Here is a 23,884-nt window from a genome sequence, read left to right as displayed (position 1 = left end):
TGCAGACTGAGCCTGGGTGAGGCCTATATAGTAATATTTTATAGTGAGGGCTAACAGGCTGCCTTAGCAAATATTGCAATTGTTTGTGTTCAACCCAACAATAGCTTGCATTTATATAGCGCATTTAATGTAGAAACACATGAAGGCATCTTGAAGCCATAAATATGTCAAGACAAATGAGATATTTGAGGAGGGAATGACCTAAAGCTTGGACAAAGGTGGGGTGGGAGTTGGCTGTGGAGAAGGCTTCAGGGAGGGATGTTGAGAGTAAATGACCTTGGACACCAAAAGGCACAGCCATCAATGGCAACAGTTCGGAGAGGGGTATGCACAAAAGGTCAGTGTCCGAGAAGAACATAGAGAAAGGGAGGAAGGCCATGAAGAGATTTAAACACCAGACTGACATTTTAAATGTGAGGCTTTGGGAAAGCTGGCGCCAATGCCAGCCAGAAACATGAGAATTGGTGAGGAATAAGAATTAGGGAGGAGTGGCTTGAATGAACTGAAGTTTACAGTGTGTGGTGGAATAGCCAGTAGGAGACTGGAATTGTCTCTGGCAACAATGACATGGATGGGGGTTTCAGAGGCAGACGTGCTGTTTTCATGTACTGTACGTACGACTGTCTGGCGTTTGAGGTTGGTAGGAATGTACATTCAACCTGCAGTTCCCAGAGTGGTGCTGTTGTGTCAGAGGCAGCTTCAAGCAGCGGTAAAGTGCTCCACCATCATGGCAGGAAGCAGAAACCGAGAGTTGTTGATGCCTTTGTATCGCCCCCACGAATCAGTACAGTGTGCCAATGGATGACCAGGACCATGGCATCTGCCCACTCTTCTGGGTAAAGGTTAACAGTCTAAGATGGTTATTTTTTTCTTTGGTTCTGTCTGATCTTTCCCTTTCCTGGTGCATCATGTTCTGTTTTCTTGCCCTGGGACAGCTGTATTGGTCTGGTGTTGTCCTTGGGTGTCCTTGAAAGCAATGATGCTTTAAAAATGTTTTGGCGTAGTTCATTGTACGTTTTCAAAATACTCATGGTGTGTGCGTGTGTGACTCCAATGACATTAACAAGTTAGTATTTTGACCAAAGCTGGACTGCCAAGAGTTCTGATAGCAAAAATGATCAACCTGTTCCTCTCGGCCTCCACGTACAATAATGGGTTTATTATCCTCTCTTAGTCAGAACATCTGGCAGCTGACCCTTTCGCAATGACCATGCCCTTTCCCCACTGTCTTCTGTGTAGGGTATTGTTGTGGGTCATAGCCTCCTTTAACAGATCTGCCTCAGGCAGCAGAGAAAGTTCAAACTTGCAATTGATCATTTTTGGTTAGAAATCTGCTCTCGTTCCTCTGGCCGAGAAGATAATGAGAGAATGGTGATGTCCAGTTTACTGGAAGAGATTTGTCTCTTGAGTTTTTGACTTGAGTTTTGATTGAGTTATTTTCTTTTGCTGTTGAGTAAAGTGAGGTATGGGAAGGTATTTAGAAAAGGCTATCCCAGCTTCCCTACAGTAAGTGAAAAGGTCTTAGAGGCATTATTGAATAGAATTAATGGTCCTGTTTATTTTGTTCCCCTTTTTCCTCTGAGGGAATACCTGGCCTCCACTTGGCAGTTAACCCATAGTGGTGCCTTTCAAACCAGAAGCTTAACTGTGTGGGGAATCTCAAACCTAAACTGCTGTTCTGACAGCGTCAAGAGGCACGGCCACGTTTGATTCCCTTCTCATCCAATATCCTTTCGTGCAGCAGCCACTGGAGAAGGACCCCTGACAGTTATTTCTCTTCCCTTCCACCCGCTTTAGCCAAGGGAGACTGCCACCACTCATTTCTACATGGACTGAGCTTAGCTAACTCTTTTTGATTCCTTTCACAGGACAGGGAAAACTGTAATGGCAGCAGCTCAAACAACTTTTTTATTTCAAATGCTTTACTCTTGAGGCTGTAGCTCCCAAGCCTGCCCACAGCATATTAGCAGCCACTGCATCATTATGATGAGGCTGTTCAAAATGCCAATGCTATGTCCCATTGGTTATATCCTTTCTCATGCTGTGACTGATGGTGAAGCGGAAATCCAAAGGTATCCATATTGATGGAAACCTTACCAGCAGCTCTTCACATCATTGCAACATTGACTACTGCAGTGTTTTTAAAAATTCATTTACAGGATGTGGGTGTCGCTGCTTAGGCCAGGATTTATTGCCCATCTCTAGTTGCCCTTCAGATCGTGGTGGTGAATTGCCTTCTTGAACCGCTGCAGTCCTTGAGATGTTGATCAGCTTACACTAAAGGAGATGTAACCAGATATTTTTGAAGGACTGAAGATGCCAGGGTGGAGAGTTGGTGCCTCTGGAGCTCTATTGTACCTCACCCTGATCCAGGAGAGAGTCACCATAATTTTGCCAGTGTTGCGGTTTGCCACGATATTGGCATGTTTCAAAAATTGGAAGTCTGGGGTGGGCAAGACTGGGTCTGACACCAGTCCTTAACCGAGGTCTGCATTTGCATGCTTTCCAGTAGGTGTCACTGTATAGCTGGAGTGGGAACCCCAAATGATCTTTTCTTTCTCTCTCCTCTGAAGGCTCAGGGCTTCTGAAGTCCGCTGTAGTACACAAACTGCTATCCTATCTTTGAGATCCATCAACTCAGCCCAGATCCATTATAGAACCAGTGGATAACTTGGCGATGGATCCAGCAGCTAACAATAGAACCCTCCATTCTCCCACCTTCCCTGAGGATATGTGAATGCTGCTAGCAATTGTCTAGTCCCTTAGTTCCCAGCTTTCTTGCAATCTGGTCGGCACCTATTACTTTGGTCTGGAGAGCAAACACTACTACAGTGAATGGTGGTGGACAATTAAACGACTAATTGGAGGAGGTGGTTTCAGAAGTATCCCCGGCCCTGGTGATGGGAGCCCAGGTTGCCAGTACAAAAGGTGAGATAGAAGCGTTTGCATTCTTCAGGCAGAAGTGCCGAGTGGATGATGTGTCTCAGTCTCCTCCTGAGGTCCCCACGATCACAGATGTCCGTCTTCAGCCAATTCAATTAACTTCATGTGATATTAAGAAACTGTTGAAGGCGTGGGCGGCACGTGGCTCGTGAGGACCTGGGTTTGAATCCCGGCCCCGGTCAATGTCCGTGTGGATTTTGCACATTCTCTGTTAAGTAATGGGTTAAGAGACATTGCAATTAGTTGTCTCATTTATGTTAAGTATCCATTAATTGACACTGATATGTAAAGGGGCTTCAGGTGGCCTCTGTCAGGTGATGGATGGTTAGAGGTTTGTGCAAAGGCTGTTGGAATGAAATAAATGTGTGTTTGTGAAAAAGGAACAGAACTTTAGACTCTTCATATCACAGCAACTAAAACGTCTAACAATTGGTAGCAGAGGATGGTTGCTGTGTAAATGTGAAGGGTTGAAAGATACAACTTTTCCAAATCAAACCAAGGAGTGAGTGAGAAAGGAAAGGAAAAAAAAAAGGGATATATGGCTGAACCGAGGATAAAGATGGCTGGATATGACCATCCTCCCTTATTTTCTGAAAGGGAATCGTACGACCAATGGAGAAGTGCAGTAGTTATGTGGACTAAGGTAACTGCTTTGGGAAAGAGAAAACAAGGTATGGCATTGGCTCTTTCTCTACCATATGGCAGTAAAATCCGAAACAAAGTGCTTTCTGAGCTGGAATTGGAAGAGTTGGACTCCGAAGAAGGTCGGGAGACTTTATTACATTATAATGAATAAGATTTATAAGAAAGATGACTTGTTAAGTGCGTATGAAGCATGGTCGGATTTTGATAAGTTCCAGAAAATGGAGGATATCTCCATGGAAGACTATATAATGGAATTTGGCAGACTATCTAAAAGGCTGCAGAAACACAATCTGGAATTTCCACAGTCTGTGTTGGCCTTTAAATTACTTGACTGTGCTAGAGTGAGCAACATGGATAGGCTCCTGGTTTTGACAGTTCAGTTTACTGATAAGGATACCTTGTTCGAACAGATGACAAAAGCTTTACAAAAGTTTCTGGGGAAACATTCGATTCCGATGGCTCTGATGACCCAAATAGGTCAGCCTGCAATAAGGCAGAATATGGAAGATACACTACTAACAGGATGGCAAAATTGTATGGCTATGAACAGGGCTCAAGACTATAGAAGGAAACCGAGACAAGGAAATTATGAAGACAGAAACCCAGTTAGAACCTACAATAGGAAGATGAACCCCAGAAATGCACAGGTCATGATAAATCGATGTTTTCGATGTGACTCTCAATACCATTATGCTTTCAACTGTGCAACTCGTTATGATAGTGTTTGAAGTGACACATGACACGGAAGAGTCAGAAGAGGAAAAAGATAGTGACCAGAAAGAAGGCATTGTCCTATTGACATGCAGTTTTACGCCGGTAATGAGGGTGTTGGTTGCAGAATCCTTTAACTGTGCTGTATTGGACAGTGGCTGCACATCTACTGTGTGTGGAATTGACTGGTTAAAATGTTACCTGGACTCTTTGAATGCTGAAAATCGTAACAAGGTTAAGGAATTTGAAAGTTCCACAAGTTTCCGGTTTAGGGATGATAATACTCTGAAGTCGCTGAAAAGAGTGGTGATCCCTTGCAATATTGCCGGAGTGAATCATTTCATTAGCACGGATGTTGTATCAAGTGAGATACCTTTGCTTCTGAGCAGACCGTTGATGAAGAAAGCACACATGAAACTGGATAAGGCAACAGTTTTTGGAAAGACGGTGGACTTACAATTTACACAGTAGGGACACATTATTGACAAATAATATTTCAAGTAGAGTGGTTAAGGATGTGTTAGTGGCAGTTGAAAATGGGACTTTAGCTGATAAGCTTGGTGGTATTAAAACTGCATAGGCAATTTGCACATCCGTCTCCTCGGAGGCTGAAAAATTTATTAAAGGATGCAGGGGCAAGGGATGACGACTATACTAAACTGATAGAACAGGTTAGTGACCGCTGTGAAGTTTGTAGGAAGTACAGAAGGACACCAGCACGACCGATAGTAACCCTACCTTTGGCCAGGGATTTTAACGACATTGTGGCCAAGGACCTTAAGATCTGGGATAAAGCAAATAATATATTTATTTTGCATTTTGTAGATTTAGCAATCAGATTTAGTCAATCAACGATTGTACGAAGTAAAGTAAAGAGAGTAATCCTGGATCAAATTGTGGAAAAATGGATAGGGACAGGAATGGGTCCACCAGCAAAATTCCTTACAGACAATGGGGGAGAATTTGCTAATGATGACTTTAGGGATATGTGAAAACATGAATATCAGTTATGAATACGGCTGCAGAAAGCCCATTTAGTAATGGTGTCTGTGAAAGAAATCATACTGTCATCGATGACATGCTTTGGAAAATTTTGGCAGATCGACCAAATTGCAGGCTAAATTCAGCTTTAGCATGGGCAGTACATGCAAAGAATTCATTGCAGATGGTTGGGGGCTATAGTCCTATCAATTAGTGTTTGGTAGAAATCCTAAAATTCCATCCATTTTGGATGACCAGCCTCCAGCTTGGGAGGGGACTACAATTAGTTCTGGTTTTGCTGAACATTTAAATGCATTACATAGCAGTAGAAAAGCTTTTTTGGAAGCAGAAGTCTCTGAAAGAATTCGCAGAGCTTTAAGACATAACGTACAGCCATCAGATGCTGTTTTTCAGCAAGGAGGCATGGTATACTATAAGAGAGAATTCTAATGAATAGAAAGGCCCAGGGAAGATCATAGGCATAGATGGCAAAACAATTATTTTGCAACATGGTAATCAAACTGTTAGGGTACATTCATCAAGGATAATGGGTACAGATTACAAATTTTCAAATTTAGTCAGAGCAGACAGACATGACGAGGAACCAGAGTCATCTGGTACGCATGTGTTACAGAACTATGAGGACCAATTAACTGATACAGACCGGGTTTCTGTGGAGGAACACAACACTTCTGATGAATTAGAACAGGCCATTTTTCCGAAAGGGCAACTGCCAAAAGTTGTTACAAAAGTGACGTACTTGCCTGAAGGGTCTAGTCAATGGAAGGATGCAACTGTTATTAGTAGAGCAGGGAAGGCCACTGGAAAGTATAAACATTGGTTGAATATACAGCATTCGGGGGAAGGAGTCAAGACAATGGATTGGGAAAACGAAGTTCAAAAATGGAGGGCACTGAAACGCAATGCCAGTTCAGATAGTACATCGGATAGTGAACAGGTCCGCAGGAAAAGGTCGAGAACTATTGAAAGGACATCCCACAGCAGAAGGGAAAGATCAAGCAGTAGCAGTACAGAACGAGATACCAGGCGGGAGACGGGACGTAGTTTGTCAAGATCTCGGAACATGAGTAAGACTACGAATACTAATAGGAGTAGAAGCCCACATGCACGTGAGATTTTGGTGGCTTCAAATAAATTAGATGAAAAGGTTATCAAAGAAGCTAAACAGCAAGAATTGCATAGTTGGAGTGAATTTGGGGTATACACGGAAGTACCGGATAGGGGACAAAGAACTCTATCCCACAGATGGATTTGCACGGAAAAGGTTCTTCCAGATGGAACTTATAAAGCAAAGGCCAGGCTTGTGGCAAGGGGATTTGAAGAAAACATAGAAGATCAGGATTTAAGGGTAGATTCACCTACAGCAGGAAAGGTTATTTTAAAGATCATCTTGGCTCTATTAGCCACAAAGGCATGGGAATGCAAATCTATAGATATAAAAGCTGCCTTTTTGCAGGGGCATCAGCTCCAGAGAGACATTTTTCTCTGTCTTCCTAAAGAAGCAGCTAACACAGAAGGGGTACTCTTGGAAGTTGAACAAATGTGTATATGGATTAAATGATGCATCTAGAGTCTGGTATTTTTCGGTAAGGTCAGCTTTGTTAAAGTTAGGCTGTTGCCAGTTGAAAGCAGATCCTGCAATGTTTTACTGGCACTATAAAGGAAATCTTTCTGGCATTTTTATGATGCATGTCGATTTTTTGTGGGGCGGGACTAGTGATTTTGAAGCTATTGTAATCTCTGGTTTGAGGAAAGAATTCAGGGTTGGAAGTCAGGCTTCCGGTGCATTTAAATATATTGGACTGGAAATTGGACAGACTAAGTTAGGGGCAACTTTACGTCAGCAATCTTATTTGGAAAGCATCACCCCAATAGCAATTAGTCGTGGCCAAGTTTCACAAAAAGACGCAATGGTTTCAAAGATGGAAAAAGAGCAACTGCGAAGTTTAATTGGACAACTGAACTGGTTAGGTAGACCGACTAGACCGGACGTGAGTTTTGATGTCTTAGAGTTGAGTACAAAAATGAATGATGCCCAAGTGGAAGACATAATAAGAGTAAATAAAGCGTTGGCCAAACTAAAAATGAAGGAGTGTATTTTGAAGTTCCCGGTTTTAGGTGACCGTAAGCACTTGAAACTCATAGTTTATTGTGATGCATCCTACGCAAATTGATGTGATGGGGTTTCAAGCGCAGGAGGTTTTATAATTTTCCTTTTGGGGAACAATGGTAAATGTTGCCCGCTTGTGTGGGAAACAAAGAAAATAAGGAGAGTAGTTAAAAAGCATTTTGGCTGCTGAGATGTTAAGCCTTCTAGAGGCAGTGGTTATGGCCTTTTATATAAGTATGATATTGACAGAAATTTTGGGATTAGGGGATTTGGATAATATACCTATTGACTGTCACATTGACAATAAATCCCTGTGGGAAAATGTGCACTGACACTTTTTGTAGAATGAAAAGAGGTTACGGATAGACATCGCACGTTTGAAGCAGATGTTGGACAGAAGGGAAATATCAAAAATTAAATGGGTCGACAGGAGCTATCAACTGTTTTACGAAAAGAGGGGTGAGTTCACAGAAACCTTTGGATATTGTTAATGAAGGGCGCTTGTTTCTGTGACTTTTTTCTTTCTCGTCCAAACAAAAAAAAAGGGGGGGAAATCATGTGTGTTTTTGAGTTTCTTGAAATTTTGTTTTCACCTAATTTTTTTTTTCTCCAAGGAAGGGGAGACTGTTAAGTAATGGGTTAAGAGACATTGCAATTAGTTGTCTCATTTATGTTAAGTATCCATTAATTGACATGTAAAGGGGCTTCAGGTGGCCTCTGTCAGGTGATGTATAGTTAGAGTTTTGTGCAAAGGCTGTTGGAATGAAATAAATGTGTGTTTGTGAAAAAAGAACAGAACTTTAGACTCTTCATATCACAGCAACTAAAACGTCTAACATTCTCCCCGCATCTGCGTGGGTTTCATCCCCACAACTCAAATGTGCTGGTTAGGTGGATTGGCCACATTAAATGGCGCCCTAATTGGAAAACAATAATTGGGTACTCTTAAACTTTTTTTAAAAAGCAACTGTTGAAGGCATTGGATACTGCAAAGGCTATCAGCTCTGACAATATATTGGCAGTCGGACTGAGATGTACTCCAGAATGTGCCCAAGCTAAGCTGTTCCAGGACAGCTATAACACTGGCATCTACATAACAATGTGGAAACGTAACAAACCCGATCCGACTAATTACTATCAGCAAAGTGATGAAAAATGCCTTCAGCAGTGCTGTCAAGTGACACTTTCATCAATAACCTGCTCACTGACACACTGTTTGGGTTAACCAAGGCCAATCAACTCCTGGCCTCATTACAGTTTTGGTCCAGGGAAAGAACTGAATTTCAGAGGTGAGATGGGAGTGACTGCCCTGTGCAACTTGAACAGCATTGATGGAGTGTGGTATCAAGGAGTCCTGCAAAACTGACGTTAATGGGAATTGGGGGAAAGCTCTCTTCTGATTGGAGTCACCTCGCACTAAGGAAGATGGTAGTTATTGAGATCTAGCTGCAGGAGTTCCTCGGGGTAGTGTCCGAGGCCCAGCCATCTTCAGTTGCTTTATCAATGGCCTTCACTCCATCATAAGGTCAGAAGTGGGCATGTTCACCAATGAATGATTGCGCAAAGTTCAATATTTTTTTGCAACTTCTCAGATACTGAAATGTTCCTGGCTCGGAATGTTTCTTCACTGTTCCTTCACTGTTGCTGGATCAAGATCCTGGAATTCCCTCCCTAACAGCACTGTGGGTGTACCTACACCTCATGGGCTGCAGTGGTTCAAGGAGGCAGCTCACCACCACCTTCTCGAGGACAATTAGGAATGGACAATAAGTACTGGCCTGGCCACCAACACCTACATCTCATAAGTGAATTAAAAAATAAATCCCCCACCATTAACATCCTAGGGTCACCGTTGACCAGAAGCATAACTGGACCAGCCATACAAATACTGTGCCTACAAAAGCAGACTGGGAATTATGGGCAAGTAACTCCCCTCTTGATTCCCCAAAGCCTGCCCACCATCTAAAGGCACAAGCACAAATGTGAAGGTACACTCACCATTTGCCTTGAGTGTAGCTCCAACAACACTCAAGAAGCTTGACACCACTTGGGACGAAGTCTGCTTGATTGATACACAATCCACCACCTTTAATATTCAATCCCTCCAACATCATTGTACCATGTATGAAGTGTGTGTCAGTTACAAGATGCACTGCAATAACTTACCAAGGCTCCTTTTGACAGCACCTCCCAAACCTGTGAAGACGGACAAGGCCAGCAGATGCATGGGAAGGTTCCTCTCCAAGCATTCTGACATGGAACTAAATCATTGTTCCTTCACTGTCACTGGGTCAATATCTTGTCACCTCCCCAAAACAGCACTGTGGCTGTACCTACAGTAGCTGGACTAAAGTGGTTCAGGGAGGTGGCTCACCACCACCTTGAAAGCAATTAAGTCTGGGCAACAAATGTTGGCCTTCACAGCAACACTCATTCCCATAAACAAGCAAAAGAACAAGTTATTTTTTCTCATTATTGACCTGTTGTAGACTGAAACTGGAGGCTTTTCTGTTGGGACTCCGAGAATCCCAACGATTTGAAATTTGTAAGACTGAGGGAAGACTACTAAACCAAAGGCGTGGCGATAACACTTCCCAATACTTATCATTTATGTTAAACAAACTTTAATTTAAACACAGAATTAATCACATTAGCAACACAGTAATAGCTTTCCAATTAACAATTAAAACAGTTCTTAAATAATAGGGAGAACAAACTTACTCCCTATCTACATCTGCCACTATATATTCCAATTAAGCAACCCAATACAGTTCAAATGTCACTTATAAATAAAGTGTTATATCACTCCTTGAACCACTTCTGGGCAGACCTTTGGAGAGAGAACTTTTTAGGAACAACCTGAAAATCCTTCTGTCTTGTCGGACTAAAATCCTATGGCAAATGGGCGGCACAGTGGTGCAATGGTTAGCACTACCGCCTACAGCACTGAGGACCCGGATTCGATTCCGGGTCACTGTTTGTATGGAGTTTGCATCTTCTCTTCCTGTCTGCGTGGGTCTCACCCCCACAACCCAAATATGTGCAGGTTAGGTGGATTGGCCATGCTAAATTGCCCCTTAATTGGAAAAAATAATTGGGTACTCTTTTTTTTTTTTAAATAAAAAGCATTTTAAATCCTGTGGCAAATTGCAAAACTACAGATAGACCCGGCTCCTCCTCTTACTTACATAATCTGTATCTTAAGCATAACGCATTCTCCAGTCTCCTCCCACTAAGCTGTCCCATGATCTGGTTAACTAAGACTAAATGCAATCCCCAAATTATCTGCACCCTAGGCAACATCCTAATCGTAAACAATATTCCACTAGCCATCTATATGTAAACAAGTAAATGGTTAAAACCAAAGATTACCTCATCTTTACAATCCCTTAATCACAATGTTAGTAGATATATTGCCTGGATATATTTGAACCCAGGGTTTTTAAAATATAACTTATAACAATTTCCTACATTCACCACACTTGTTAACCAAAGAGAACTTGATTTCCTTTATGAGTTTGCTGGGATGGACACACAATGATGCTGAATCTGTTTACTCAGTGTTTTGTAGAAATGTCAATCCAAGAGAGGCAATTATGGACACTTGTGTAGGCCAAGGTTGATGCCCACGCTGGGACCACAGCTGAAGTTTGTTTTTATTATGAAGATACTGGACAGTGATCAGGGAACAATGTTTGTTTTTCCCCCCCCATCTCTTCCTAGTTCTGGGGTCAGTTGTGATAAGAGCTTAATTCAGTACAGATAGGGTTGAATCCCAAGGCATGCCTGGTGACTTTACACAGATAGGGCACAGAGATAAAGGGATCACCCCTATCAATACAGACGAGACTGAGTAAGGTTACATTGTGAAATGCTGAGTTGTACTCCATATACCATAAAACCTAGTGCGTGCCATCTGGTATATTTAGAACTTACATGAGGGGTTGCTGATTTTAGCTTCTTGGTGTGATTCACAATTTCCCATTGAAGTGCTCTTTTCCTGTTCCTATCCTTGTCCTATCAAATACATTAGTTTTGACTGCTGTAATAGCCCACCCTTCCTGTTATGGGATGTAAATCCAGAACAGTAACTTCAAACACCACAGTGACCTCCATGCACACAGTCATTGGGCAGGATTCCAGATAACCCATTGTTGGGATGCATATGCACAGTGAGTGGGGTGCTTGTTTTGGGTTGGAACCCAATCTCGGTTTGGATCACCTCAACAGCTCATGCTTTGACCTAGAGGGTTTATATGAAGGAAGACTTTCTTTTGACATATTTTGGCTAATGACAAATGATGGCTGTCAGTTTTGGGAAATGCAACACCTTTTTTTTAAGCGGCTGAACATAAGTTAGATCTGGAGTTATAGCTTTTTCTTCACTGTCCTGGCAGCACAGGTTTGACGTAGATTAAAACCATCCCGCATTCCCAGATCGGCCGTTGCACTGTTTTTCTGTAAAGGTTCTCTTGAGTCCTATGTGGATTTAATGTGACATCTAACCTAAGAAAGTAATGTGGGCCATATTCTGCTATGCAAAACCTTGTTTGTGGCAGAGAAGGAATCGGTGCCAACCAGCACCAGGAGTATAGTTCACAGTAATCATCTCTGAGCAATATTTCATAGCAAATACAGTCAAACCTGTGTATTGTTATATTTACTTGCTATAAATATGGCAGTCAATAAGGTTGCCCTTCTTTGTCTAGATATTGATATTGTATTGCTTTCAGAGTCGCCAGGTATCAAATGATACCGCCACAACGTTCAACCGGATATCGATCAAAGACCCAACAACCAGTTAGTTAGTTCAAGTTCAATAATACTTTATTTACACACGATTAACTTGTACATGCAACATAAGCACTACAAATTAAATTGCACCTATCACTATGACAACCTATACTTAACTTCAGGCACCCGGCTTAGGTCAGAGGAACAGTGGCCTTTGTTTGAATCTGGATCTGCTGGGTCTGGAGAAGTAACTGCGGTTCAGCTGGGCTCATCCATCTGGTAGCGAACGTTCAACTTGGACTTGCTTCTGGTCGTGGTGCTACAGTTGGAGATAGACGTTGCCGGAGCGCCAGGTCCAAAAGAGATCGAACACGTGGCAGGCAGTGTCTCTCTTTATCCTTGGGTCCTTAGGTTTGGACCCAATAATTCGGCAGCCTTCGATCACTGCCTTCGATCTGAGCCAATAAAGGGGCGGGTGCCTTGATGGCTGGGCGTGTCCTAAGCGGTCATTGACCTTGGCTGTTTATGCTTCCTGGGTAAAGGGAGTGGCGCCGATGTGTCTGGAATTGTATTGGTTACCTGAGTACCAGTCCTTTGTCTTGGGGAAATGGGTCATTAGAATGTAAATCGGCTGGGGGTTTCAATACTGTCTGGTTCTCTGCTTACAGATATACATTTAGACTCTGAGCCTGCCTCAATCTTGTATTGGCCATATTTCCCTTGAGTTTTGTAAATGTCCATGTTTCTTTCTAAGTGGCCATCCCTGATGGCTACAGTATGCTTACACCAGCCTATTGCCTGTGCATGAGAGATGGGAGATCTTTTTGCTAATCTGCTAGCTGTGTAGTTGAGACATGGTGCAATCTCTTGTTCCAGTGCAGAGCAACCGAGAATGATTTCAGATTAGTTGGCTGGTGGGGCATGGAGGAGAGGGTGTGGTAAATGGTTCTGTCGTGTTAATCACCCTGAGTAACACGGACTGCAACTGGATGCAGTTGTACTTGAAAGTAGACTCCAAATTTTGATAGTTCAATATGCTTTATTGAACTTGGTTAAGCAGTGCACACAGTTCGCTGTGGGTTTGACTCTCTACTAATCTAAGCGTGCTTACTATAACTAACTAGACCAGACTAGCCCTGAGCCACGTGTAGAAGGTGCTAACTGATATATACACCCTGACTGTCACTCCAGTTGTCACCAGTGGAAAGAGGCACAGTGCTGATGCCTCGTGTGTTTTATAGTGGGCGACCACCTTCTAGTGTTCTGCCTGGTGATTGGTTGTGTTCTATCCTGTGTGTTGATTGGCTGTACTGGGTGTCTGTCACTGCCTGTCTGTATCTTATTATGTGCATGAGTGCATATCATGACAGGTTCTACACCTCCCATCATTTGTAAGCATTGTAATGCCGGATCATGTGGACAAATGAGTAACAATCCATGCCCCATGTCACGCGTCCATGGATTTTTTTTCTATTTAGTCCTCTTGTTGCAATATTTCTGTAAAGTGCAAACAGCAGGTCCTGGGCTTTTTCACCTCTTGCTGGATTGTCTGCTGATGGTTGTTTTTTGCCATTCTGTCTTGAAGGTTCCTGTGATTGGCAAGAAAACCAGCTTGAAGCAAATGTCTTTCGTTCACAAAAGAAAACCTTTCCAGTTTGCAAAAAGCCCCAAGATGAGCCAGTGGGGTTGTGAGGGGTCGCTGTGTATCTTTGTGTGGTTTAGTCTGGTCCTGGGGGAGAAGGTTTAAAATAGCACATTCTATTACTCAAGGTCCTGATAATGTTCAAAAATGGCTGTGTTTGAGGTTTCTCTCGAGTGCTGTGGTGCCTTTGGCGTTGAAATTCTGCTGTTATCACTTCCTCTTCCAACTTGTGGAAGATTTAATCTGGTTATGCCTTTTATTGACTTCTGCTGGTATCAGAAGATTTTTATTTTGGCAAGAATACACTATTATGTTTTGTTTGTTGAAAGTATTGGTACAGTGGCTGTTCTTTTTTTTGTAAAAAGGGAAGATTCCAGTGGCGATGTTTGTTTGACTGCTTGATTGAAATCTGGGTGAGGGGATGGGTGGATTGACTTGAATGGGCACCGAACCAAGTCAGCCACAACAAAAATGAAGGGGATTAGAAGAGAGTGCATCTTTCGAGTCATTGTGCGAGAATCTACTACCCTGTTGCCACGAGTCCCACTTCCTCCTACTTGGAGACTGCCCGGTTAAATCACGTGGAAATTGAGTGCATTTTGTGCCTGTGCTGGAGACTCTGGTTGAGAATGGGATTGGAATGTTTCCAGTGACATAGCTGAGCTCCGTGTGGTGAAGGAGGCTTTATGTCGCAAAAGTTATTCTCTTCCTCCTCCTCTTTCCCCCCCCCCCCCCCCCCCCCCCCCCCACGCGCACACACATTGATCTGCAAATAGCAGAAGTGCTCAATTGTTCGCCATGGTCCAATCCACAGCAATGGTCAGTTTCTTTGGGAATGAGTTGTTTGGTGTGCTGCTGGACCTCGCTCTTTCCTTTGCCCTGGATTGGATTTTGTACTAGAGCAGAAAACAAGGGCCAAGCATCTGGTGCTCCCAGTTTACCTGTGAAGGTAACTGATGTAAAATGGCCATCATGTAACAGGGGTCAGCCCAGCACTGCTTAAAGCTCGAGTGACAACTACTGGAAACCAGTAGTCACAGTACTGAGAATCCAGTCATCATTCGATTTGTGGCATTTTTCTTGTTTTAACCCTTAATTTTCTTCATTTTCTCCCTGCTCCTCCCGAGTTGGGACTAGTATTTTGCCTAAATAGCTATTTTTCCCAGATGACGATGTCTCCCATGAGCAACATTATTTGAACCTGGGGCCATGCACGGCCAATCCATGAATGATCTTCAGGAGCAGCCAATGATGGATCTGAGAAGTGTGATGGATCTGTGAAGTGTGATGATGAGTGGTTGGGAGGTGTCTGGCTGCAGACCTCTCCCTCCCTCTCATCCCCCACCCTCTCTCTCTGCACTGACCTGAGCTGAGATGTGATTCACTGCGCAGTTACTCTTTCTGGGCTAGTAGCTTTAGCTGTGATGCTGCTGCTGCTTTCCAGCCAAAGTTTCTGAGGATCACTGATGGTTTAAAAACAGAAGACGTGCGTGTGAACCTGACAAAGCATCAAACTGGCTGCTCTTTGTATCACCAGAGCTCCAAGTCGCTGTCTCGTTTACTAATGAAACCTTGGGAGTTTTACAGAAAGCTTGGTGAAGAAGTCACATTGAGAACGTGAACTCAGTTTCTCACTCCACTGATGGTGCCTCAGGTTTACAAGTATTTTCTGTTTTTACTTTAGTCCATTTACTTCTCTGTCCTCCGAGGGGCATTGACTCTTCACTGGACTATGGTTCTGTGAGTGCCAATCATCTCCAGTTCCCAGCGCAGGTGCTCCTTCATATCTGACCCTCGGCTGAGAGTGTGCAAGCTGTTCGGCTGTGAGAGAACCACATTTAAGTCCAATCTTGTTCTCATCTGATATCGACATATGTACATTTAGCAGTAATCAGTGGGTAGGGTTTAAGAGCAACATCCTCCCCTAACTCTGTCTTGATGGGTCATTTGAGGCACCCCCTCTCCAATTGCGGCACCCCTTTCCAAGATGGGTCAATTGCAGCACCCCCTGCTCGTATTGCGACACCCCTCTCCAATTGCGGCACCCCCGCTGCCTGTCCAAGATGGATCAATTGCAGTACCCCTGCTCGAATTGCAGCAATCCCTCTCCAGTTGCGTACCCCCTCTCCAGTTGAGGCAACCCCGCTCCCTGTCCAAGATGGGTTAATTGCGGCACCCCAGCTTCCTGTCCAAGATGGGTTAATTGCGGCACCCCCGCTCCAATTGCGGCACCCCCGCTCCAATTGCGGCACCCCCGCTCCCTGTCCAAGATGGGTTAATTGCGGCACCCCTGCTCCAATTGCGGCACCCCCGCTCCCTGTCCAAGATGGGTTAATTGCGGCACCCCTGCTCCAATTGCGGCACCCCCGCTCCCTATCCAAGATGGGTTAATTACGGCACCCCCGCTCCAATTGCGGCAGCCCCTCCTTTCCAAGATGGGTCAGTTGCAGCAACCCACTCCAATGCACCACCCTCGCTCCAACTGCGGCGCTCCCTCCATTCCAAGATGGGTCAATTGCAGCACCCCCACTCCAATTGTGGCACCCCCTCCTTTCCAAGATGGGTCAGTAGCAGCACCCCCGCTGCCTGTCCAGCTGAGGTGAGTGGCCTGAACATGGACTGAAATCAGAGTTTCAAACCTTTAGTTCACTGGATAAACTGGCTGAGCCACTGTAGAACAACTTGACAATCCTTCAGTGTTTTGCACTGTTCAAATCATGGTCTAAAAGTACAATTAATAATTGTTATGGGTGGCTGCCTAATGTTCCCTTGTCCAGCTAATTTAATGGCAGCATGCTTGCCTTCATTGGCTGGGGCATTGAGTATAAAAATTGGCAAGTCATGTTGCAGCAGTATAGAACCTTAGTTAGGCCACACTTGAGTATAGTGTTCAATTCTGGTCGCCACACTACCAGAAGTATGTGGAGGCTTTAGAGAGGGTGCAGAAGAGATTTACCAGGATGTTGCCTGGTATGGAGGGCATTAGCTATGAGGAGCGGTTGAATAAACTTGGTTTGTTCTCACCGGAACGAAGGAGGTTGAGGGGCGACCTGATCGAAGTCTACAAAATTATGAGGGGCAAGAACGGATTGGATAGTCATATCATAGAATTTACAGTGCAGAAGGAGGCCATTCGGCCCATCGAGTCTGCACCGGCTCTTGGAAAGAGCACCCTACCCAAGGTCAACACCTCCACCCTATCCCCATAACCCATAAATCCCACCCAACACCAAGGGCAATTTTGGACACTAAGGGCGATTTATCAAGGCCAATCCACCTAACCTGCACATCTTTGGACTGTGGGAGGAAACCGGAGCACCCGGAGGAAACCCACGCAGACACTGGGAGGATGTGCAGACTCCGCACAGACAGTGACCCAAGCCGGAATTGAACCTGGGACCCTGGAGCTGTGAAGCAATTGTGCTATCCACAATGCTACCGTGCTGCCCGGTAGTCATAGACTTTTTCCCAGGGTAGAGGGGTCAATTACTAGGGGGCATAGGTTTAAGGTGCGAGGGGCAAGGTTTAGAGGCGATGTACGAGGCAAGTTTATTGCACAGAGGGTAGTGGGTGCCTGGAACGCGCTGCCGGAGGCGGTGGTGGAAGCAGGGACGATAGTGACGTTTAAGCAGCATCTTGACAATTACATGAATAAGAACATAAGAACTAGTAGTAGGAGTAGGCCATCTGGCCCCTCGAGCCTGCTCCACCATTCAATGAGATCATGGCTGATCTTTTGTGGACTCAGCTCCACTTTCTGGCCCGAACACCATAACCCTTAATCCCTTTATTCTTCAAAAAACTATCTATCTTTACCTTAAAAACATTTAATGAAGGAGCCTCTACTGCTTCACTGGGCAAGGAATTCCATAGATTCACAACCCTTTGGGTGAAGAAGTTCCTCCTAAACTCAGTCCTAAATCTACTTCCCCTTATTTTGAGGCTATGCCCCCTAGTTCTGCTTTCACCCGCCAGTGGAAACAACCTGCCCTCATCTATCCTATCTATTCCCTTCATAATCTTATATGTTTCTATAAGATTCCCCTCATCCTTCTAAATTCCAACGAGTACAGTCCCAGTCTACTCAACCTCTCCTCATAATCCAACCCCTTCAGCTCTGGGATTAACCTAGTGAATCTCCTCTGCACACCCTCCAGTGCCAGTACGTCCTTTCTCAAGTAAGGAGACCAAAACTGAACACAATACTCCAGGTGTGGCCTCACTAACACCTTGTACAATTGCAGCAGAACCTCCCTAGTCTTAAACTCCATCCCTCTTGCAATGAAGGACAAAATTCCATTTGCCTTCTTAATCACCTGTTGCACCTGAAAACCAACTTTTTGCGACTCATGCACTAGCACACCCAGGTCTCTCTGCACAGCAGCATGTTTTAATATTTTATCATTTAAATAATAATCCCTTTTGCTGTTATTCCTACCAAAATGGATAACCTCACATTTGTCAACATTGTATTCCATCTGCCAGACCCTAGCCCATTCACTTAGCCTATCCAAATCCCTCTGCAGACTTCCAGTATCCTCTGCACTTTTTGCTTTACCACTTATCTTAGTGTTGGCTGCAAACTTGGACACATTGCCCTTGGTCCCCAACTCCAAATCATCTATGTAAATTGTGAACAGTTGTGGGCCCAACACTGATCCCTGAGGGACACCACTAGCTACTGATTGCCAACCAGAGAAACACCCATTGATCCCCACTCTTTGCTTTCTATTAATTAACCAATCCTCTCTCCATGCTACTACTTTCCCCTTAATGCCATGCATCTTTATCTTATGAAACAACCTTTTGTGTGGCACCTTGTTAAAGGCTTTCTGGAAATCCAGATATACCACATCCATTGGCTCCCTGTTATCTACCGCACTGTGTTAATGTCCTCAAAAAATTCCACTAAATTAGTTAGGCACGACCTGCCCTTTATGAACCCATGCTACGTCTGCCCAATGGGACAATTTCCATCCAGATGCCTCGCTATTTCTTCCTTGATGATAGATTCCAGCATCTTCCCTACTACCGAAGTTAAGCTCACTGGCCTATAATTACCCGCTTTCTGCCTACCCCCTTTTTTAAACAGTGGTGTCACGTTTGCTAATTTCCAATCCGCCGGGACCACCCCAGAGTCTAGTGAATTTTTAGTGAATTTTGAATAGGATGGGAATAGAGGGATACGGACCCCAGAAGTGTAGAAGATTTTAGTTTAGACGGGCAGCATGGTCGGAACAGGCTTGGAGGGCCGAAGAGCCTGTTCCTGTGATGTACTTTTCTTTGTTCTTTGTTTGTCTATTTGAAATAGGCCTGTGTTAAAGTAATGGACAGTAAAATACCATAAAGTATTAAACCAATACTACTGGCAGCAAAATACTTTTCAGGCATGTATGCTAGTTTAGGTTGGTGAGAGATGGGATGAATGTGGATGTGTTTCTCAGTATTCCATTGGGGCATGGTTATTTTAATAGTAAAACTCCGGGCGGCACGGTGGTGCAGTGGTTAGCACTACTGCCTCACGGCGCAGAGGACCCTGTTCAATCCTGGCCCCGAGTCACTGTCCGTGTGGAGTTTGCACATTCTCCCTGTGACTGCGTGGGTTTCACCCCGACAACCCAAAGATGTGCAGGGTAGGTGGATTGGCCACATTAAATTGCCCCTTAATTGGGGAAAAAGTTAATTGGGTACTTTAAATTTAAAAAAAGTTGAACGCCTGTGTAATGGTAAGTATTTATAAAAAAAAAACATATTTGATGGATGCTGAGCCTAAGCTAAGCAGGAGGGCTGTCTGAGCAGGAACTTCCCTTTTGAGCAGATCTGCTGAAACATCATCTTTTTTTGCACCCAGGCAACCTCAGTTGGGTTCAGAGTCCTGTGAAGGTTATGGATAATGCAAGTACTTTTTCAGAACCCAAGTGTTGTATCATTGTAATCATGAAAGTGTGCATCGGAAACTGGCAGCTGATAATAGAGCGGCCAAGTTCATTATGCCTGGACCTATTGGGCCACACTGCCTGCCTCGGCCACAGGCTCCACCTGGGATTCGGGTTTATGCACTGACTGCTTCCCACGCTCTCAGTAGCAGGTACTGGGTAACACATTTCCCCCTCCCTACATATCCCGCTTCACTGAAACATCCCAGTTGCTGTCTTGCCCGAGACCTGCACAAGGCCATTTCTCATTCGGCCATATGGGAACCTGATAGGAATAAATTACCCAAAAGCTGCTTGTATTTTGTCCCTTACTCACTCCCATTTCCTGATAATTGGGTGCCTTTGGCAACCGTAGAATCCATAGAATTCCTACAGTGCAGGAGGAGGTCATTCGGCCCATCGAGTCTGCACCGGCCCTCAAAGACGACCCTACCTAGGCCCAGTCCCCTGTCCTATTCCTGTAACCGCACCTAACCTGTGCATTTTTGGATACTAAGGGAAATTTTAGCATGGCCAATCCACTAACCAGCACATCTTTGGACTGTGGGAGGAAACGGGAGCACCCAGAGGAAACCTGACCACTCCGGTCAGTAGTTATTTCCTTATTTACTCTCACATTAGTTACTGCGTTTTATGGCATCCTGAATCTCTTGCGTCCGGTTTCTTTCCGTGTAGTGTTCCGAATGTTTTATTCTACAGCTTATGTAAGTGAATGAAACAAACCCAAAATGTTTTGCTCTGTAAAGGTGCTGTGTAAATGCAGCTAGTTGTTGGTCAACATTGGTATCATGGAGTCCTCAGTCCAACCAAGCCTATCTCAGTGGCTTTGGGCAACAGACTAAAAGCCCACAAAATATAGCTTGGATATAATTTATCAGGTGGGAGTTTTGTAAATTTTTTATTCCTAAATTTGCCAGTTTTCTCACGTCATGGAATGGCCATTTTAGAATGGACACTCCGAACATTTTGATTTGGCTGCAACACCACAGTAAATTCTTGTTTATAGAATCACTACAGTGCAGAAGGAGGCCATTCGACCCATCGAGTCTGTACCGACCTTTCGAATGAGCAGTCTTCCCATTTACGTGTCCATCTCGTCCTATTCCCATAATCTAACCTGCACATCTTTGGACTGTGGGAGGAAACCGGAGCACCCGGAGGAAACCCACACGGTACCAAGGCCGGAATTGAACTCCGGACCCTGGAGCTGTGAGGCAGCAATGCAAACACTGTGCCAAGGTACCAGAAAACACTAAGGATTTATGTTCTAGTGTTAACCAGTTTTTAAAAAACCCATAGCTGAGTCTGAATTTAAATTTCTTGCTCAGCCCAGTTTGAGTTGAAGGGGTGAGGTGAGGGCAATTGAGTTTCACTCATCCCAAGTCTAGACTTTTGAGTTGCCATCTTCAATGGGGCTGCTTGTTCTGTGCCTAGAACCCATGTGTTTGATGTGTTTAAACAGCAGCTTCTTGCCTATAAACACAGAATTCCTAAGTGCATGACACAAAGTCTTTAAAACTGCTGAATTGGTCTCCCTGGACCGCGCGCGGGCAAGGATCAGCCTCATGCTGCCAAAAAGCAGGAAAACCCCTTTTGTCCATCAACATTGTAACTCTGGGCAACATTCCAACACTTAGCCTCTCAATGACTCCACGTTTCAAAGCAGCTCTCAGCCTTCCTTGTAGGTAGTTTAATGGGAGTGTGCTGATAAATGGTTCCTTAACAGCAGGGAAAGCACAGCCTGCAACAATGCAATGGTTGGTGTTGTTAAAAATGGATGTAGGGCCTGTTCTTTGCTGAGGGGCGTGAAGGAGCTGATTGTATCATTTATTGGTGGATATGGCATTTGCACCATGTCATCCTTAAATGCTGGGAATCTGTCATGATGTCCTTGTTATTGAGTGTGGATTTATAGCTTCCCCTGAGTTTTTATCTTCCTAGAAAGCATTCCCCCCCCCCACCACCACCACCTGTCTCCGCATTGCCTTTCCACGAATATATGCGTTTACATATTAATTTTGGGGAGTGCTGGTTTAAAGATGAACTATGTGGGAACAATAGGGTGACATCTATCCTGAGGATCATACTGGAGGCTGGGGGGAGAGAATAATCTCCTTGTAACACCACAAACATACTCTGGTTGGAGAATATCTTTACTTGTATGTTGGGCCCAACGTGCTGGATTAAGAGAGAGCCTGTTGGGAGAGGATTTAACTTGTCATCCTTGGTAATCACTTGTGGCCTGTAAATTCCTCTTGCAAAACTAATGGAGTGATTTTTATCCTCAAGCAAACTGTGTATCCTTCTCCCCCCCCCCCTCTCCCCCCTCAAATAATCATTGGGATTTTAAAGTAACATTTGGAGCTTTTGCTTATTCTTTCTCCCTCTCACGCATAAACAGTTGGGACTAATATATATATATGATGTCTTGAGAAGTACCAAATGGATACATATTCCTTTAAATGTGTATGTGCAACATTATTAATTGGCCAAGGGGACTTTGTCGGCCCTGCTTTCAACACCGCTTCTCTTCAACAGCTTATTGTCACAGAATTTGTTTTGGCTGTGTCCACTTTCTCCTGTGAAAACCCTGTCTGTTCCAAATGGCTTCACCAGGTTCATACAGTGGGAAGCGATGTCTTCGAGGCATTGCATAAAGACTTGCGAGGTCTCAAAATACAGCCAAAGAAGTCATATTTGAAGTATGTCTCTTTCCTTTCAACCCCTCCACTAGAGGTGCGATATGAACCTACATAAGTCACTGCATTTTAGGGTAGTTTGTTGTATCTGAAGCAGCTTGGTGCTTTTTGAGGAACTTTTGTAAATGCAAGTCTTCTCTTTTGGACTAATACTGGAAATGCGCAGCAGGTCTGGCAGAATCTGTGGAGAGAGAAAAACAGAGTTAATGTTTAAGGTCTGTGACCCCTCACAAAATGTCTTTCTTCTGGATATTGGATAAGCATTGAATCAGATCTCCCCTCCATTGGCAGATGTTTTGGTCATGAAAGATTAGAGAATACGATGCCCATAAAGCAGCACACCTTTATGGAAACGGTGAAAATTTGAAGGAGGAAGAAAAATTCCTTCATCCTCCGCTCCCCTTATGCTCCATCTTCATTTCATCTAATTGGTCCCTGCTCCCATAACCATTACCTTCCCAGTTGCCAGCCCCTACTTCTGTACAGCACTACCCAGAGGGTGAATTGGCTATTGCAATGGTATAGTTATTTAGCACCATCCAGTGGTAGGAACTGGCTACTGCAGTGATCAATGCTTTGTTAACATTCAACTGTCTCCTATCCACCTGAACAAAACTATAATTTCTGGACTTCATTCGTTATATTTTCATCTCTGAAGAAATATTCAATTTGATTGAGAAAATAGAATAATGCACAGCAAGATAGCATCCTGTAAATACCATGAGGTTGTTGTTATGACTTCCTATCATCAAAAGTTGGGATTTCTATTACTTTGTCCGGATGATGAAGGTGATATATGCGTGTGAGAAATGAAATAATGCCCAGACATGGTGCAGAAGTAGAATGTCTCACAACGTTTGACCTGCATGCTTTCCCACTTCTGTTTTTGCCCACTATTCTCTCTCAGCCACTGCCTCTGTGGTGAAGATAAAGCCTCTCTCAGCACTACTTAGCATATTGTTATAATAAAGGTCTGCCATGGACGAGACATAATGTACAGGATCCCAGCTGAGCTAGCCTCTTGTTAGAGGTCCTTCATTGTCTGCTCTTTGTGTAACTGCAATGCAGCTTATTGATGGGTCGCTCCCCAATGCATGTGTCAGTAGTGGTGTGATGAGGCACACAGGCCAAGAAGGTCACCGATTCAATCCCGGTTAGCTGATTTTCAACTGGAATGATGAAGGCACTTGTGTCCCTGGGCTAGGCGGAGGGGGTAAGAATTAATCAGGATTTACCACCCCCCCCTCACTTTTCCTGGAAATACACGTGAATATAAAATGAGAATGGAATTGGGTTAGACCATGATACTACATGCACAAAAAAATATATTAAAAACTGACTCATTCTACAAATCTGGGAGGAGACCAGAAATGCCTATGAAACTGCACCGTACAAGCGCTCTTCATCAGATTTGGGTGCAGGGTGGGTGGGCTTGAAGGAGAGATGGTATGACCAATAAGTG

The 23,884-nt window shown here is 44.0% G+C and overlaps 1 protein-coding gene across 7 annotated transcripts in view; it reads left to right on the top strand.

Moving 5' to 3' along the window:
* Positions 1–23,884, top strand: part of fam53c (family with sequence similarity 53 member C) — a 178,494-nt gene that overhangs the window by 130,610 nt on the left and 24,000 nt on the right. The gene's annotated exons all lie outside the window — the stretch shown is intronic.

Source organism: Scyliorhinus torazame, chromosome 7, assembly GCF_047496885.1.
Source record: "Scyliorhinus torazame isolate Kashiwa2021f chromosome 7, sScyTor2.1, whole genome shotgun sequence".
NCBI lineage: Eukaryota > Metazoa > Chordata > Chondrichthyes > Carcharhiniformes > Scyliorhinidae > Scyliorhinus > Scyliorhinus torazame.
The sequence above is the reverse complement of the archived record's forward strand: the minus strand, read 5'-3'. Positions and strand labels throughout refer to the sequence as shown.